This window comes from Crocuta crocuta, unplaced genomic scaffold, assembly GCF_008692635.1.
Source record: "Crocuta crocuta isolate KB4526 unplaced genomic scaffold, BGI_CrCroc_1.0 scaffold126, whole genome shotgun sequence".
NCBI classification, from domain to species: domain Eukaryota; kingdom Metazoa; phylum Chordata; class Mammalia; order Carnivora; family Hyaenidae; genus Crocuta; species Crocuta crocuta.
The window spans coordinates 716845-728916 of record NW_027531000.1 but is presented as its reverse complement, the minus strand read 5'-3'; positions in this window follow the sequence as shown (position 1 = coordinate 728916).

The following is a 12072-nucleotide window of genomic DNA, read 5'->3' as shown; positions in this document are numbered from 1 at the left end:
ACCATCTCTAGCTCACGCTGACCAGATAAGGGGGACACAAGAAGAAAAAGAATGACTTTCCTAAGGAAAAAGTGACATTCCCAAGGTCATGGATCTAATAAAGATAGAGCTTAAACCTCTAAGACCCTAAAGATGGAATTTTTCTAGTATTTAGTTAACATTGCTGGATCTATACCTGTGACCTTGGGTACTTAATTTTATAAACTATGTCATGAAAAGGAAGGGGATAGTCTGGGAAATGTTTCTCCATTCACTTGGTATCCACTGGGTGCTCACTGTCCATAAAGCACTTTCCACACCATTTTAGGAGCTACATAAAAGAAACACTGAAGATTTGTGAGCACGTGGTATATGATACTTGTTTTCTCCTGAAAGGTGCCTCTTCTAGTAGCCTGGGAGAATAAATTAGTATATAGAGTGAGCAGCTAGAAGGCAATGTTAGTGTACCCGGTAAGAATAGGAAGACCTGAGTTACGTCAGGTCAGAAAGTTTAGAAGTTACATAGAGGTAAAATTCACAAGAGTTGTAGTTACATTTTGAGGCGTGAGATTTACAGCCTCCCCTCTCTGGTGATACATACTAATAAGACTTTGTTATGTATTAGCAAAATGGGGCCAGACTCTAGAATCAGACAGAAGTAGATTTGGACCTTAGTTCTATCCTTTAAGAGCTGTATGGATTTGGGCAAAGTACTTTACCTTATAAATCTCAATTTCCTCATATGTAAAATGGAGGCATGATAACAATATCAGCTTCAGGGAGTATTGAATATGAATATGAGTAGGCAGAATATGAAGCATTGTGCCTTAAGTATTACAAACACCAAGTAAGTGGTAGTTATTTTATTACTATTATTACTGGTCTGCTTGTATTTGAATGTTTTCCCCACCTGCAAGCTTTTTGTTTCTTAAGTAAGCTCTACCCTCTGAAAGTGGGGCTTGAACTCATGACCCCAAGAACAAGAGTCATATGCTTTACCTACTGAGCCAGCCAAATACCCTCTACTTTCAAGCTTTCGCTTTGTGATGGTCCTCTTTGCTTTGCTTCCCTTTGTGTGGTGACATTGAGGTATGTTAAATGATTGTTCAAGCATTGTAGGGTCATTGGGAAAACTGTATAAATTTCATCGTAGATATTCCCAGCATGTACCCATTTTGTATATTAGTTTGACTGTTTTAAGATATCTCCTTGAGTATCCAGCATTTCCCTTGGGTCTGTACCACACATACTGTGATTTAAGGAACTCAGTTATCTGAGAAACTTGGAACATCTCAGCCCCAGATTTCATTCCGGAAATTTGCCTCAAGGAATTAACCCATTTAATGGGGAAGGTAGCAAACATATTCCCTCCAGCAGCAAATGTCTCTGAAATATCAAAGTTTTGCCTGGTGTTTGAATTGAATCAGATGTCAAGAAAACACATTGCATTCCTTTGCCATAAGACAAACGCCATATGTTAAGTTTATTTTTAAGTTGTGGATAAGAACAGGGAGACCATGTTCCAGTCTGAGAAAATAGTGATGCCGTGGTGTCAGCAAGGCAGGTTTTGGTTTAATTCATACCTGCAGATTACCGAGTGAAAAATGAACCCACATCCACAGCCTGACATCTGTGCAAATGGTGCATAGGGACGGAGGCCTGTCTACCTTCCTTAATGTTCTTGGGATAAAGTAAATACTGAAGGGCTTGACGTCTTTCCTAAGCCTAACAAAGCTGGCACAGCTGGTGCCCAGATGCACTGCCGAGGGGGTAGAGTGTCCTAGGGGCTGGGGAGGCAAAGCAGAAGTGAGAAGATGCCTTGAAGTTTAGGAGACATGGGAGAAATAGTGGAAACCTCCTGCTTTTACCCAGGATTGTTCTTGTGAAAAATGGGTGAAGTCTGAGTTTGGGGTGTCCCTTCACTGTGCCCTCTCTGGCCAGCCAGCCAGCCGCTCCCTGTTGAATCGTGCATCCTCTTCCTTCTCAGGGTTCACAGGCTCACTCGATAAGATCTTCAAAGCAGTTTTGAAGTATCTCTTAAACCTAAAAGTGCATACAGGTCAGCCTCATCTCTTCCCCTTCGCAAACCCACGCCTAGGCGCATACTCACACCATTCTCATACAGACACCTGGACAAGGAGATTTGGTAGCAAGTTTATCATGGCGAGCAACTGGGAACACCTTCAGTGGCCAGAAATAGATGAAATAAGGCGTGATGGTTTTATATTGTTTCTGCAATTTCTTCTTTGTCAAATGGGACCGATATTGGCTGATTGTTTCATGGAGTTCCATGAAGATTCAATAAGAAGAGTTCTTGGCAGATAATCAGCAGACCATAAATCATAGCTATTATAATTATTACTACATGGAATCGTAGCAAGCTTTTAAAAAGAGGGACCTATGGGGGTGCCCAGATGGCTCTGTAAGTTAAGTGTCCATTAAAAAGAGGGACCTATGGGGGTGCCCAGATGGCTCTGTAAGTTAAGTGTCCAGCTCTTGATTTCAGCACAAATCACGACCTCATGGTTGTGAGTTTGACGTCTGTGTTGGACTCTCTGCTGAGCACAAAGCCTGCTNAGTAAGGGGGGGGGGGGAAGCAAATGCAAAACGGCAGGATCAGTGTATACCAATTATGTTATATTTTTAAATTCCTCACCGCATCAGGGCCCACCACCAACACACCTGTCCAACTTTCAGCTCTTACTTGGTTAAGCCTCTCACCAGTCAGTGCAACTAGAAAATAATAATGTACTGAAACTGTGCATATATAGTTTTGAAAACCTCACAAAACAGTATTACCTGGCTTCTTTGGATATGCATATGTGTATAAAAACAGAAAACTGTCATGGGTCCCTGGGTGGCTCTGTCAGTTAAGCATCTGACTTCAGCTCAGGTCACAATCTCATGGTTTGTGAGTTGAGCTCTGCGTCAGGCTCTGTGCTAACAGCTCAAAGCCTGGACCCTACTTTAGATTCTGTGTCTCCCTCTCTCTCTCTCTGTTTTCCCCCACTCATGCGCGCACGCTCTCTCTCTCAAAAATAAATAAACATTAAAAAATGAAACAAAACCCACAAAACTGTCAGAAAAAGGACTTTGTTAAGAAATGAAGTTTAGATGGGGCGCCTGGGTGGCTTAGTCGGTTAAGCGTCTGACTTTCGCTTGGGTCATGATCTCACGGTTCGTCGGTTCGAGCCCCGCGTCGGGCTCTGTGCTAACTGCCAGCTCAGAGCCCGGAGCCTGTTTCAGTCTGTGACTCCCTCTCTCTCTGACCCTCCCCTGCTCACGCTGTCTCTCTCTCTCTCTCCTAGAACAAAAAAAAACATTAAAAAAAAAAAAAGAAATGAAGTTTAGAGGGTCTTGTGTTTCTTTGATCTTGCAAACGAGGTGGTGTAGGTCAGGATCAGGGGAAAAAACAATCTGAATCTTACCTACTGGGCTTTCATTTTGCATAGGAAGAAATAATTACATGTTACTCGTCCCATTAAAAATACTTCAGAGTAGGGACCGCTGGGTGGCTCAGTCGGTTAAGCATCCAACTTCAGCTTAGGTCATGATCTCACAGTTCGTGGGTTCGAGCGTCACGTTGGGCTCTGTGCTGTCAGCATGGAGCCAGGTTGGGATTCTCTCTCTCTCCCTCTCTCTCTGCTCCTCCTCTGCTCTCCTACTCTCTCAAAATAAATAAAATACATTTTTTAAAAATGCTTCAGAGTAAAAAGAGTAATGGTGCCCAGTACTTGTTTGTAACCAAGTTACTGTATTTTACTTGAGCCATTATGACCTGAATCTTAAAACCACACAAGAGGAGTGTGTTCAGACATCTTCTAGAACATGCCTTGTCTCCAGCTAAGGAAACCAAGTTTTGGGATGGGAGGTGACTAGCTCAGAGTTACATGGCAGAGGCAGGTGAGAGGGAGGAAGGGGTGAGTGGCTAGCTTTGGGTTGGAGATAAGTAGTGGGAAAGAAACTGGCAAAGCTGCAGGTCAGGTAAGATTAGAAAGGCATGAATGTCTGAAGAGGAGGGCATGAGTTAGAAAGGCATTAGAGGTTTTGCAGCAGAGGTCCACAAAAATAAAAATCCAGCATGCAAGCTGCTCATGCTTTCTCCTCTTCAAGATTCCCAGGAATCTTCTGGATGTGTCTGCTCACACTCCCGGGGCTCTGTTATGTTAGTGCTGGCAATTGTAAAAGGAGAATTGAAACATGGCGTGATGATCTAGAAGTCTTTACACCGGGGGGATTGGGAAATGGAGGGGGGCTGGGGGAGAGCATAGCAAGAGGTGGCTGCACTCTAGGGACAGTGGATGAAGAGGGAAAAAGAGGACTTCCTAAGGTTATGAGGGCTGGGAATGCAATCCCCGTTTTGCACCATATTTCAAGAGACTTCAGTAGCAGTTTAAATGGCTCTTTAGTATTTTCTGGATGGAAGACTTGATGCTGTGTTGCATGAACAGTAGGAGTCCCATAGTCCAAGATCCTAAAGTTTGCTCAAAAGAATCACCATTGCTGATGGAGATGGAAGAAGATACTCAACACTCTCAAAGTCAGTGTTAGGGTAGGACCCAGAGCCCTCAGCCATCTTCAGTCCAGATTGTGCCCCTCAACCATCTTTAGTCTTTGCTCTCATCCCTTTGCTTCTCTGGCAAAAGTGAAAAGGAAGTGGTGGCCTTAAAGAGCTTACAACTGAAACCATTGTCTTTCCCAGTGTGATGAAAAAGGAATTTTATAATGGCACCAGTTGCCACCTGAGAACACCCTTTCTTGGGTTTTGATTCTCACTTCAGTGAGCGTCTAACACTTTCAGTGGAGTTAAAAATAACAAGGTACAGAAGTAGCATATATGACAGATCATCACGACCTGAAAAATAAAATGCATACGTTTGTGCCTGTACTAGCACACCCGCACACACACACACACACACACACACACACACAAGGAGGAGAGGAAAAGACACATGTCCTTCATTTGTGCTGGCAAAATACTAGATGGAGGGTTTAGTGACTTACTACATTTGGTGTCCTGTTGAAATTAAGTTGAAAGTTTTTCTTTTTTGTTACAAGCACCTACCAGAGACTCTACCATCTATCTGCCCTTGGCTACCTTAGCCCCAATAAATGGGTTTTATATGGTGCATTTTCCAGCCAGATGAGAGTATACATTGGCATTCATTTGCCAGAGATGACCTGGGTGGCATCTTCTTAGAAGAATGGAAATGATTTCCCTGAATCCCGCACACGTTGAACGAAGAATAAACAACCTTGTTGAAATCGTCTACATGACCTGGAATGCTAAAAGCCTTTAGTTTGCTTGCCATAGTGCAAAAATATGAGAAATATTTAATCTTTGAAAATACACAATGGTATCATAATTTTTCTGCAGGTTCAAAGAGAGCACAGTATAACTCGGTGTATTTAAAATGTAAGGTCATTGTATATTTTCAGAATGCAAACAGCAGAGAGTTTGATGAATAGCTAAAGAGCACTAGACCATATCTTATCCTTATAAAAGTGTCTCCTGTGAATGTTAACTGTATCTCTCAGAACATTCTTACTATGCTCCATAGCTGAATATGTAGACAACAACTCTATAGAAATGTATATGCCTACCTGGTGTGTGGTCTATGTCAGTTCAAAGTGGAGGTTATATAAACTTTGGTACCCAACCTTTTGCTTTTGAAGAAGAAGACAAATCTAAAAGTTTATAATTTTCCAGATCTTATATACCTTAGACTTTTAAAAAATTGTTTGTGACACAATATTCGTCTATTGTTTTATTACCTGATTATTTATATTGTATCTTTATCTCTTTTAAAGTTTAGTTATTTATTTTTTGAGAGAGAAAGGCACATGCAAGAAGCGGAGGGGCAGAGAGAGAATCCCGAGCAGGCACTGCACTGTCAGTGTGGAGCTTGATAAAGGGCTCGAACCCACGAACCCTGAGATCATGACCCGAGCTGAAGTAGGACGGTTAACTGACTGAGTCACTCAGGCACCCCCATCATTATTTGTTTTAATCCATGTTTTAATGTGCAATCAAGTACTTAAAACAATATTAGTTTTATATTATAAAGTTGATATATGTTCTTATAAAAAAAAAAGAATCTGTATAGTGTCTTTAGTTCAGCCACAAGTAACAAAGACATAAATAAATGGGGATTTGTTCTCCTGTAGAGTCTGGAAGCAAGTAGCAGAGCAGCACTGTACAACAGAACTTAGTGTGATGATGGAAATGTTCTTAACTGTGTGGTCCAATTCAGTAGCCACTAGCCACCCCAGGTAGCTGTTGAACACCTGAGATGTACTAGTGGGGCTGAGGAGCTGAACTTTCTTATATTATGTAATTGTAATTAATTTAAATTAAAATATCCACATGTGGCTCGTGGCTCCCATGGTAGACACCAGACCAGTAGTGGGTGGGTATGAAGAAGACCCAGGCTCCTTCATCTTATATTCTCCCACCGTCAAGATATCTTCTGGGTCCAAGATGGCTGCTGGAGCCACATCATGAATCCACATTTCAGGCAGCAGAAAAGAGCAGGGGTGAAAGGGATAGTCTCTTCCCTTTAAAGGAGCGTTGCCACCTCTCCTACATAACACTTTTAACCACCAGCTTGTCCAGAACTGAGTCACATAGCTACAGTCAACCCCAAGGAGTCTAGGAAATGTTCTGCCCTATTTTCTTGATGAAGAAGGGATTTGAGGGAGGACAGTTGTCAGTACCTGCCACAAAAATACATAAAGTCGATCATTTTCATCCATTCCTCCATCCCCAACTGAAATCCATCCCTGGTCCTTGGAGATAATTGCCATTAATGAAATTGTGTATGACCTCTGGCAAATTTATCTGTGTACAGACTTTTTATCTAAACATTTAATCTAAAGTCTGTTTACAGACTTCTTATCTAAAGATTTTTCCCTTTTTCTGTACTCCTCTGCAAATTACTTTTTCAATTTTTATAACATACCTGGGATGACTTTAATTGATAGAACATATCAATCGATATCATTCTGCTTCAGTCAGAATACAGTAAATTCTGTGAAGGTAGTAATTAGGCCCGCTGGTTCATCTTTGTGACTTACGTACAGTAGACAGTGGAAGAAATTTCACCAGTATAGTGTCTCGTTTTATGGATATACCGTAATATATTTAACCCATTCTTTACTCCTACCCCCTAAAATAACAAATATCCTGTCCCAAGAAAAGAAAACTTTGCTTTGTTCCCTGAGAACTTTAGAGAGCTAATTAAAGTAGCAGCATCCTGCCAGTCCAGTTTATTCATTCATTGTCTACCCATCAACTGCAAAAATTGATTGCCTCCACTCTTGAGATTTGATTCAGTTGTTGTAACAACTCAGAAATATGTGTCTGTGTGTCTGTTCCCCCAGCCAAGAAGGTATGGGGGGACTCAGAGCACCAGCCAAGGGAAGTCAAACCTCTTCTTAGGAAGAGAATTGTGTTAGCACAGATACACTCTACAGCTGGAGAAAAGTGGTTACGAATGCAGCTTAGAACAGAAGTGCAGTGAGGATGTTGTAGAAGGCTCTAACCATCCCCAGCTGTGCCCATCCCTGGAGGATTCTGTGCAGAAAGTGTAGCTGAGGAAACAGAGACAAACAAGAAGGAAGCAACAGCCTTGGAAACAGACAGACCAGGGTCAGCCCCTTTCTAACTGTGTGACTCCAAATTATGAAATGTCTCCACGGCTCGGTTTCATTGTCATGAAAAGGGTGACAGTGTCCCTTGCCTCCTAGCCTTGTTGTGTGAATTAAATGAAATATCACACCTTGCCTGGCATGTAGTAGCACTTGCACTGAAGAGCTGTACATGGGGAAAGTATTCATGTGTTTCCAGAATATTGGAATGGGTCCTGCCTGCCACTGGGTCAGTGTCAGGAGGGAAACTTCTCCCACTGTGGGGTTGCCCATCAGTATCGAATAATAACAGCATCAGACGGTTATGGCCTAAAATTGAACACACTTTTATTTCTCTATAAAGAGAAACATCCTTACGGAAGCATAGTCCGTACATACTTGGGTGGCTCCCTCACTGACAGATTTGGTCGCTTTGGTATCTGGAGGATGTAGCGACCAGGGTAATAAGCAGGACAATAATAGTTCCCTTGTCCAGAAGGTCAAAATCGCAGACGTCAATTTAGAAATGTTTCTAAACAAGAGGTTTACATGGACCATATGCATCCAAAGTACTTAGTGCTGCCAATTAAAATGCTGGTGAAAAATTCCTGTGGCGCCTGGCAGTCTCAGACACTGGAGCATGCACCTCTTCATGTCAGGGCTGTAAGTTTGATCCCTACTTCGGGTATAGAGATTACTTAAAAAAATAAAATCTTTTTTAAAAATAAAAAAATAAGGGTGCCTGGGTAGCTCAGTCAGTTAAGCGCTGGACTTCGGCTCAGGTTGTGATCTCATGGTCGATGAGTTTGAGCTCCATGTCGGGCTCTGTGCTGACAACTCGGAGTCTGGAGTTTGATTCATACTCTATGTCTTCTTCTCTCTACCCTTCCCCAACTCATTCTCTGTCTCTCTCTCTCTCTCAAAAAATAAATGAACATGTTAAAAAATAATAAATTAATAATAAAATTTGAAAAACTGCAAATTCCTGGGACCCAACCAAGCATGCAGAATTAGAATCTACAGGTGTGGGGTCTCCAGTCCTCCAGTTTAACAAGCTTACCAAGTGATTTTTGTGCACAGGAAAAATTTTAAACTATTGGCCAAGAGAGATTTAAGTTGAACAACAATAACAAAATTAAATAATTGAATACTTTGTAGAACATGCCTTTTGAAGTGATACAGTCAACTGACACTAGATTACAAAGATGAGGATACAAAGGTGTCCCTTTCCTCGAGGACATGTAACAGAATAGAGATAAGTAGGTGGTCCCTAGAAACAGCAGGGACTCGTGGATGATTCACTCTGTCAGGTGTTGCTACAGGGGGATTCAAAGAAGTGATATCCCCTTATGTTTATTGCAGCATTATTTACAATAGCCAAATTATGAAAGCAGCCCAAATGTCTTTTGATAGATGAGCGGATAAAGATGTATGTGTGTATGTCTGTGTGTGTATGTGTGTGATGGAATATTACTTGGCCATAAAAGAGAATGAAATCTTGTCACTTGCCACAACATGGATGAATCTAAAGGGTATAATACATGGTGAAATAAGTCAATTAGAGAAATACAAATATCATATGATTTCACTCATATGTGGAATTTAAAAAACAAATGCACAAAGGAAGAAAGAGACAAACCTAACAACAAACTTTTAAGTACAGAGAACAAACTCTTGGTTCTCAGAGAGGAGGTAGGCAGAGAAGTGGGTGAAACAGGTGGATGGGACTAAGAATACAGTCATCATGATGAGCACTAAGTAGTATACAGAATTGTTGAATCACTATATTGTACACCTGAAAATAATATAACATTGTATGATAACTATACTGGAATTTTTTTTAAAAAGGTGATACCTGAGCTGGGTTTTGAGGGATGAATAGGAGTTTACCAAGTTGCCAAGATGGCACAATACAAATTCTAAGACAGTACCTCTCAGGCTTTATTGCATGTAGGAATCACTTGAGGATCCTATTAAAATGCAGGTTCTGTTTCAGTGAATCTAGGATGATGCTCCAGGTAATCCTGATCATTCATGGATCATGCTTTGTGTAGCAAAGCTCCAGAGACATTGGTTATGATACTTCAGACCAGGTTTCTGCTCTGTCTGCAGTGAGGAACTAATTACCTATTGTGTTGATATTTATTTACTTCTCTTTTATAGAGGGCCAGCTGACCTCCTCCTTTCTGCCCAGAAACATTATTAACTGCCATTAAATTAGTAAATCCCTTAAGCATGCCATGGCATTACCCATGTAATAGGTAAGTCAACCCAAAACACACCACCAACAATTCTGAGCATTTGGAAAACGGATCAGTTTTTAGTGGTTATATTTATATGTATATATAAATATATATATAATATATATAATATATTTTATATATTTTATTTAGTATATTTTAGTGGTTATTGGGGTTTTTTTGTTTTCCTATGTTTTTTGCCCTTCTTGTTTTCACCTTAGACACAGATTTACATTTTTCCCTTCTATTCTTTCCCCAAACTAAGAACAGCAGCAAAATATAATTTCTCCCCTACGAACTTGGGGACTCCTCATGCCTCTGCTTTATGATAAATCTTAGTGACACTACCATAGGTTGAGTTTTGTTATCTTAGTTATCTATTAAGAAATTTCCCTTCTGTAATTGCAGTTTAAGTTTAGCCTCCCTCTTGAGATCCAGACTAGTCTCCCAACCAGAAACAGAGTGATGAGCCCAAACTTTGGAGGTGGACAATCTTAGGTTGAAATTTTGGCTCTGGCACTAACTGTGTCCCCTTATGCAAATGACTTAACGTCTCTGAGTCTCACTATCTTCACAAGTAAAATGGGGATAATAAGAGTACCCATTTCACAGTCTTTCTGAAAGGGTTAAGTAAGCAATCCTTAGTAAAGAACATAGCACCTGGTTCGTGATATGTATTTCCCCCTAAAAAAGTAGCTAGGAAATCATGATACTCACTCACCCTACTAAAATAGTCTCCACCCTGCCTTCCATTTTCATTCCAGTTCCTGTGCTAAGCCAGATGCCCAGCTCACATGCCTGGGCACCCTGCACCCACCCACCTTCACCATTGCTTCACCCTGCTTTTTTGCCTGAAGCCAGCTCCTGCTTATGTATTTCTTCTAAAGGACTCAATCTTGTTTGCACAGAAAAACAAATACACCCACACAAACCACATGTTGGCTATCTCACCACGTTTCATTATAAGCCTTGAGGACAATCACAACAGGCAAGAGGAAAGGCAGCTCAGGGAGAAAATGTACTTGGACGCACTTGCCAAGGGGAGGTGTGGCCATGACAACCCAGGTACACACAGGTAAAACTGACTTTACTGTTTGGGGGTTGGCTTTCTTAACTACCGATCATATCTAATCTGCCTCTTGTGCTTGAAGTCAGAACTACTGTTCTCTGTCCTGTGGTGAGGGAGTAACATAGTGTGATACCCACAGAACCGCAGCCATCCCAACCTCCTGAAAGACTTGCCATGTTATTTCAAGACGGACTGAGGATGCTTGGCTTGTGTCTTGAAACGCTTAAATGATGCGCCAACTTATTGTGAAGTCAGTGAACTCTCACCGTGTACCTCTGCACGTGTCCCAGTGCATCATCTCAGGGGAGTCTGTGTAGCACACATAGTGAGAGGCAGCATTGTTTATTCTGTCTTATCCTTTGTCCTGGCATAGAGCAGAGTAGGGTAGGTAATAGATGGTGAAGAGGGGAGGGAAGGCTGACTTCCTACCACTTTTTCTTGTTCGTATTGATCTAGGGAAGTGGAACTTTATTTCCTAGTCTGCTGCCTGTCAGACTTTTAAAGATTTATTGATTTATTCAAATAATATTTCCTGAGTGCCTCCTGTGTATGGGAATAGGATCCACTAAGAATACAGTAATCCCAGGGCAGCTCCCAAATGTATCTGTAGCAAAGGTCCAGGGGCAGCATCTGGCTGGAAAGGGGAGGGCTGCTGTGCTTTCCAAGAAGCCACATGTATACAGCAAGGGTATTGTTTTTCCTTTAGTTATTTATTTGGCAGGGGGAGGAAGGTAGGATTGGCGTGAAGGTCCTACTCTGAGGATCTGGAGAGGGGCTGAAGCCACCCTTTACTCTGCCATTGAATATTAACAAAACAAACATGGTACCTCCCTGCAAGAGAGTTACAATCTAGTCATGGGAGAATCAGATGTTAAACAAGGAAGCACACGAAGAATTCGATAAAGATGATGGCAAGAGGTGCTATGAAGTAAAAGGGCAAAATAGTGTGATGGAAAATAATGATGAAGACCAGGGAAGGTGACATTTAAGGAGAATTTTGAATATGAGGGGTCAGACACAGAATAAAACAGCAGGTATGTTGGCAGGTATGTGGAACAGCACATGGCCTACAGGTGGGAAACAAAGGGCAGTGGGAAGCAGCTAGCCCACCAGAGGTGAATAGCACAGGATGAGGTCAGAGAGGCGACGGGGCCA